The sequence below is a fragment of the Pleurodeles waltl genome, chromosome 2_2 (assembly GCF_031143425.1).
Source record: "Pleurodeles waltl isolate 20211129_DDA chromosome 2_2, aPleWal1.hap1.20221129, whole genome shotgun sequence".
NCBI classification, from domain to species: domain Eukaryota; kingdom Metazoa; phylum Chordata; class Amphibia; order Caudata; family Salamandridae; genus Pleurodeles; species Pleurodeles waltl.
This window is the reverse complement of record NC_090439.1, coordinates 1,074,626,206-1,074,633,437: the sequence shown is the minus strand read 5'-3', so window position 1 is coordinate 1,074,633,437 and position 7,232 is coordinate 1,074,626,206.

Here is a 7,232-nt window from a genome sequence, read left to right as displayed (position 1 = left end):
CAGTAGCGTCTCCACTCACACCTGCATGCACTACATCCACATCCATTACCACCATCACCAGCACACCTATCAGTACACACCCCTCACTGGCTGTCACCACCCACACATCCATGCACATGTCCCCTGTGTCCTCTCCCACTATGTCTGTGCCCCCTCCTCCCAAAGTACACAAACGCCAGCACTCAGACACCCAACAGCCATCCACCTCACAACAGCATCCAGCCCATGCACCTGCACCTAAAACACAACAGACTGACACCTCCTACAACCACTCCCTCTTCCTCCATCCCCAAAACATCTCCCTCTTCCCGCCCCAATGTCCATAAGAAGCTTTTCCTCTCCACCATTGACCTCTTCCCTCCCCCTCCCCCGTCCCTCACGTCAGGCCAGGGTGGTCAAAACCCAGGCACAAGCACAGTAGGGTCCCTAGCAACTCCAGGTGGGAAAGGATCCTGGCCACCAGCCAGCCAGGCAGAAAGGGTGCCTGTCCCAAGTGCTTCAAGGAAGGGCAAGGAGCCAGCCCCAGCTGCAGGAAGGAAGGGCAAGGAGCCAGCCCCAGCTGCAAGAAGGAAGGGCAAGTAGCCAGCCCCAGCTCCTGCCAAAAGGGGCAAGGAGTCATCCACAGATGCTGGCAGGAAGGGCAAGGGGCCTACTACCAGCAGGCAGTAAGGACAAGGGGCCCAGTGCTGGGACTCAGTCGGAGCCCCCACACCAACCATGGTGGTGCAGCCATCTGAGGCTGCAGGGGATGGGCTGAAGCCTCCCCCCACCACTACCAGCAGTACCGCCACCAGCACCACCACCCACAGCAGCAGCCCCAGTGGGCAGCCATCCGTGGCTGCAGAGGATGGGCTGGAGCCTCCCCCCCACCACCACCAGCAGCACTGCCACCACCACCACCAGCCCCAGTGGGTAGCCGTCCAAGGCTGCAGTGGATCGAATGGAGCCTCCCCCCACCACCACCAGCAGCAGCATCACCACTGCCACCACTGAACAGCCGTCACCGCTGGCAGACAGTGTGTTGTCCTGCATCCATGCGCTATTGTGCAGCCTGGCCCCTGGAAATCCTGTGGCTATGACACCCAGCTGAGAGACTGTGACCTTGCACTCCTCAAGATCTGCATCGCAGGGCATGATGCCCACACCAGAACCAGTGGAGAAGACATCCACTCACCCCATCCTCCCCAGGATGAAGCTCACTGGGCACGATGCCCCCTCCAGAACCAGTGGAGAAGCCATCCACTCACCCCATCCTCCCCAGGATGAAGCTCACTGGGCATGATGCCCCCTTCAGAACCAGTGGAGAATACATCCACTTACCCCATCCTCCCCAGGATGAAGCTCACTGGGCACGATGCCCCCTCCAGAACCAGTGGGTAAGACACCCACTTGAGAGACTGTGGCCTTCCACTCCCCAGGACCAAACACAGGGCATGTAGTCCCCTCCAGAGCATGTGGGCAAGTCACCCACTTGAGAGACTGTGGCCTTGCACTTCCCAGGACCAAGCACAGGGCATGTAGCCCTCTCCAGAGCATGTGGGCAAGACATCCACTCGAGAGACTGTGGCCTTGCACTCCCCAGGGCCAAGTAATGGGCATGTTGCCCCCTCCAGGACCAGTGGCGTTGTACAAACTTCCGGCTGAGGTGCCCCCCGTTCCCCATCCCCCTGAGGTGCCTGGCTATTTTCGACCTGATGCCCCTGCGGTGTTCTTTCCATGTTGTTGCATGAGTGAGGTGGGGCCTTGGACTTTGTGATGTGGCCCTGTGGCACATGAACATTGAGGACTGGGCTGTGTCCCTTGATTTGTAAATATGTATATACTTTTTGATTTGGATGAACGTGTTCCTACCATATTTATCTTATTACACTCACTTTATTCTATTGTAGTTGTCCTTGCATTATTGCTGAGGGGTACGGGGTCAATATGTTATGTTACTGCTCCTGCTTGTGTGTATGGTGTTGGGGGTGGAGGTGTTGCGTGTGTTTGTCACTCTCTTTTTCCTCCCCTCTCCCCTGTGTGCTAGGTGGCTGTATTCACTGTGGTCGTCTTTGCCGTTGTTGGTGTTCATTGTGGAGCAGCGCGTAGAAGAGCATGGGGAAGACATGTAACTCGGACTCCACGGCGGCATGGTTCAGCCCTGAGTCTCCACAGGTGAGTCCTTTGACTTCTGAGATCTGTTTCCGCCAGGCTTTTGATGTCATTGGTACCGCGCCGGAAAAGGTGGCGTACTGGCATGCCTTAATACAGTGGGCGGTACATTGTCTTCTGCCTGGCTGTAGGTGGTTACCACCGTGGTGCCTGTTATTTCCACCCTGGCAGTCGGTGTGTTAAAGTGGCTGTCTGTCTGAGCTGTTTCCGCCGTTGCACCTCTGGCCCAGAAAGTGCTAGGCACTTGTGGGTTTTACTAATTATCCTACTTTTATATGTAGATTAATAGATTATTATTCCCGTGTGTAATTTATGTTCTTCTCTTTTTAAATTTAAGAACTGACTAGAGTTATGTTATGCTATGTTATATTATGCTTATGTTATGTGGTCTAGTGTTATGTAGTGTTATGTTTATATGTATAGCACAAAGCTCACTTGGTAGGGTAGCCTGGCACTGAAGTAGAAACTGTATAGATGGAGTTACAGTCAGGGATAGGTGATGAGCCAGGTCTTCCATTTCTTGTGGAATTCAGGAATTGAGGAGGAGGCTCTGATTTTTGGGGCAGGTTTTTCCAGGCTTTGGGAGTCAGGTAGGAGAAAGCACGAGCACCAGATGTAGTTCTGCATATAGTGGGAGTGTGTGAAAATTGAAGTCCAGCTAAGCAGAGGTGTCTGGTAGGTTTTGGAAGTTTATGTGGTTGAGGTACATGGGGCCAATGTTGTGGAAGTCTTTGTATGTGTGCATGAGGCATTTGAAGAGCACTCCTTTGTGGATTCCATCTCCTGAAGTAAGCCTTGGCTTCCCAACATTGTGACCCTATGAGAGTCGAGTGCTAAAATGGTACATGGTCATCCAGTTGGAATGCAGCAGTACTGTGGCCCCAGATTATTAGTGGTAAAAGACATTACATTACCATCCTGCTAGGTTGTGGTGGATGGGTCTGTCTGCCTCAGCAGCGTGTTGGTGATGCAACAACAATAGGGCTCTTTCGTGCATACATTTCGGAGGTGCCTGAGCATTGCCCTACATGGTTGAGAATACCTTCCATTCTGGAGGGAATTGTGGGGTTTGTGTTCCCTTTAGGTCCGAAAAATGCTATATTTGGAACTATGGATGGTTGAGATGGCTATCATAGTACTCATCACTTGATAGGCCTGGAATATTTAATACGAAATTCCGACAGTGCCCAAAAATGGAAGCACACCAGACCGCCTGAATGGCGTGGGGCATGGCATGGATAGGTGTGCCTGGTGGAAGAAGAAGTGTATAGAGCTAGGGAGTGTCCTGCCAAACACAGATAAAATTTATCCCACTGTGGATATTCCACAGCCTCCATTTATCCTTGGAGACTGCCTGCCTAACCCTGTGATAAGCTAGATACATAGAATATGTTCTTTATGTTGTTTTGTAGATCAGTTTAGGGGTGGTGTGATTACCAACTGGGATAACTATATCGTCAAATGCAAATAACAATTTTAATTTAAAAAATATAGTGGTAAAGGACAATAATTGCTACTGTTTGTGCAAAGTATCGCTTTACAGTTCTGGGACCCCAAGAAAAGATCTCACAGGAAGAGCACGCACTCACCTTGAGCATAAGTTATGTACAAACAATTTACTCGCTTCCAAGAATGAAAATGCGCAAAGGTGTGCCAGGTCAGTTACAGAAAGATTTGCATGTCTTCAGTTTAGTGATTGGACTATAGACTCTATGACGTTAACAACTCTTGTAGGAGTTGAATGCAAATGTGTAAAAGAGCAGGTGGAACTGTAGCTTAATTCTGATCCATGAGAAGAGTGATGTCTCGTATTATCAGTTACTAATGTGTTGCGCTAAACCAAGGTCCATATTTATACTTTTTTAGCGCCGCATTTGCGTCATTTTGTGACACAAAAGCAGCGCAAACGTACAAAATACAATTGTAATTTGGAAGTTTGCGCTGCTTTTGCGTCAAAAAATGACAAATGCGGCGCTAAAAAAGTATAAATATGGGCCTAAGTTTTTTACTGGGATCTCGGTCCAGATATATCAAGGCACTGCATTGCAGTGTCACAAAAAGTGACGCAAACCAGTGCAAAGTTTTGAATTGGTGTTTTCTTTCCAGCACAAATCTTGGTTTTCACTAGGAAGTAGCTGGAAAGAAATGTAAACCTCGTAAAGGGAGACATACAGTTTGAGAAAAGCCTTCTTTTCCCAAAATGTTTGTAATTTTGCATATTTGTCTTACTGTACAGCACGTATACAGTCTTGGAAAAGTTTTAAATATGTCTATACATAATATTTTGGTACAAGGGAATGTGCATGGCAGCATATGGTGTTGCTGTCATCCCTTGCGCTTCCACCAGTGTAGGGGATGACATTAGGAGTACAATGTATTTGTAGATATGGCGCTGTCCTGTTCTCTCCTTTCCACGCAACGCAGCACAGAAACGTTGGTTGCTGCGTCGGGTCATTCATTGCTAAGTAAATCTGGCTCGGCTCAGTGCATATGCCCACGAGTATACCATGTGACATCACATTGGGCGGCTCATTTACACCCACACATTTTAACCTGGAAGTGAATGTATCCATTTTCCATTTGAGACCTGCCCACTATGGGGTACCAAGCAGAATGATTGCCTGATGCCATGATACAGAGGGGGCAATGTATTGTGTTACAGCGTTGAGTGCTACAGAAGCCCAGGTGACATGTCGTAAACAGCAATCATGGCATTTAACGTGAACGACTGAAACCGAGTGACAGCATTCCACATTTCAGATGGAAGTCTATAAAGTGCCTATCTTCAGGGTTGACCTAGCCTACAGGGCAATCTGGCACTGCCAGAAGTGTTGGTCTGACAGATCAGTGTGAGGGCTGTGTTTTGGCTGCGTGGGCCTGTTTGATGGTCTGGTGGGACGGTTTCTACTGTTGATTTCTCTGATATTACCACAAACATTGCCTGCAGCAGGCAGAAATGCATAGTCCAGAACACCTTGCAAAATGTCTATGCAGCATGCACGGCTGACTTTAGGGTGGTGCAGCCAGTGCGGCTGCACTGGGCACTGACTGGAGGAAGGGCACTGACTTCAGAAAGTGCGCTGTGTTTAGCGATAACTTACTATTTAAAAGCACCTGCTGCAGAGTCCCTTGTGCATCCAGCTTTCAGGCAAAATAAAGATGTCAAGATAACTCTTGTGATTAATTTCCCTGCTATAGAGAGATGGAGTTTTGTCTAGGGGCAGTTTTGACTAACTATAAAGTAGCGCAGGGGGTTAATATGCCTGTTGCAAAGAACAGATCTGTATGTTATGAGGATAGCTAAGTGGAGTCCTAATGCCAGCCTTTACCCGCGTTTTAAGACAGATGAAAATTATGTGAGAGAGGCTGGCACTTTTGCCAGGCGGTAGTGCGGGAATCCGAGGAGGAGGTCATGGAATGGGGTCACCAAAACACTTGTCGCAGTGGGTGCCACCAGTGCTAAGGCCAGCCCTGGCCGCATGTAAAAACAACTGAATAGATATACAATGTGGCCCGCTTATTTTACATATCAGGGCCCATATTTATACTTTTTTAGCACCGGATTTGTGTCATTTTTTGACCCAAAAGAGTCGCAAACTTACAAAATATAATTGTATTTTGTAAGTTTGCGCCGCTTTTGCGTAAAAAAAATAGCGCAAATGCGGCGCTAAAAAAGTATAAATATGGGCCCAGATTCTTTAATGGTGGCCGCTTTTATGACGCTGTTCGGGCCTATTTTCTGTCCCAGTCCGACCCCGCCTGTATTAGCAGTTGAAGTCTTTTTTTTCTTCAGACAGAACACCCTTTGGTGGGCTGGCACGGTGTAAGGGGCGCAGTTGATGGTTTGGCATTGAAACTGGGCCATCGCATGTTTCATTGTTTAGGCGAATATCTCCATAGATCAAAGGCGCGTGCTGAAAGTCGTCCACTTCGTCCCAGAGTATGTAAACGAAAGAAGAGTATCTTGTTGCTTTTGTTTCGTTTTTTTATCATGTTAATATAAAGAGTATCTCTGGAGCCGGTGCAGTCAGCACTGCCTGTTTTCAAAGTACACAACCACTCCGTCTTCAGAGCACAGATAGATGATCAAGGCCGCTGGAAAGCGCATTTCTCCTTGTTTTTATGAAGAACTGTTCTAAGAAAAGAAACAGGTTTCCGACAGCATGTTTTAAGACTCTGTTTACTTGGAGCAACAATGGAAACTGCAGAAACCGTGGGATGCGAGGGGACAGGAACATGATGACATGTTGCAGAAACATTTATTTAAATGTCTGTTTTTTGGGGGTATCACTTCTAATAGGTAAATTGGCACCCAAAGGCAGCCGTAGACTCTTCCAAGACCCTCCTGTACCGGTGGATCTCGGTGCCCTTGCATGGCGCTGGGAGCTGGTTCGGGTCCAGGGTCGGGTCTCCTGGGCTTGTACTTAAAAGTCGGCACAGGTCTGAGAAATAAAGCTGATAAAAGGCAGAAGAAGGGGTGGAAGGAGAATGAATGGGTTGAGCAGGAGGATGTTTACAAAAGAAGTCCGCTTATGTAAGAGCGGTTTGATCTCAAGACACTAAAGCACGGGGTGTCCAAATTTAACACAGAGGTAAACGTTCAATGAATGCGCAGACCACAGAGAAAGTTACTTCTGGATTGCTTGCGAAGTGCAACTGGTAGACTTTTTAAAGAAGCAAAACGAGGTAACATTTTTGCTGAGTAGTTTTCCACTCATGACCGCCATCGGGAAATAATTCAGTGACAGCCATTTAGTGTAAAAGGTCATTTATTAGGACAGGATTGCAACAAGCAACACAAACTTTAACTTTACTCCGCAAACTGCAACTTTAATAACACCCTCCCTTTAACATCTCCTCGCTCATCCTTCCACTCCAAACCCTCATTTCGTTTCCATTCCCCTACACACTCCCCTTTTCCTTTCATGCCCCATTTGGTTCGTGCGTACCCCCACTCACAGCCTTCACCTGCTTGTTTATTCCCTGGAGGGGTGGCCAAGCCCGCATCTGACTCACCACCCTCCCCCATCTCCTGCCCGCTCCTTCCTGCAACCTGCCCTAACTGACGATCCAACCCCCTT